The following is a 601-nucleotide window of genomic DNA, read 5'->3' as shown; positions in this document are numbered from 1 at the left end:
TGGGGTAAGCTCATGTTTCTGAGATGCCATCATTCTGAACAACCTAAGAAATAAATCACTTAGAGCTGAATTTTCTCTGAAGCCATAACCTTTCAAATTAAATAGATGATTCTGTAATTGGACAATTTAAAAACAGAGCCATATCAGAATCCATACCTACATCTATAGTTGTACAACTGCAACCATTTATTTGCAAAATTCATCACTAGCAACAACCTACCCAGATGAGGAAACTGGACTAATCCTGGTGTTTTAATCAGCTAAGCAAGACTCTTAAAGGACATTTAAAGACTCTTAAAGGACATTCAAAGATTCTTCTGGTGAGCCATTCCTTTACAAAAAGTTGAAATCCTTGTGTTGTATTGACTAAAAGTTCATGACTGATGGAATATCTAAGACTTGGCTCATGAAAACATAGTCACATGATTAGAGATGTTGCAGTTTAGCATCTGCTGGAATAAATGGGTAAACAAACTAGTAAACCAAACTATCAACCTGCATGTTTTTTGTTTATCCCTACTTATTCCCTACATGTAGGCTCAAATCTTTCAGTATTTGGGTTACTGGTTCAGCAGAACCCAGGAAAACAATAATTTTGTAG

This window comes from Galeopterus variegatus, unplaced genomic scaffold (genome assembly GCF_000696425.1).
Source record: "Galeopterus variegatus unplaced genomic scaffold, G_variegatus-3.0.2 Scaffold2217, whole genome shotgun sequence".
Classification (NCBI taxonomy): domain Eukaryota; kingdom Metazoa; phylum Chordata; class Mammalia; order Dermoptera; family Cynocephalidae; genus Galeopterus; species Galeopterus variegatus.
This window is presented reverse-complemented; position numbering follows the sequence as displayed.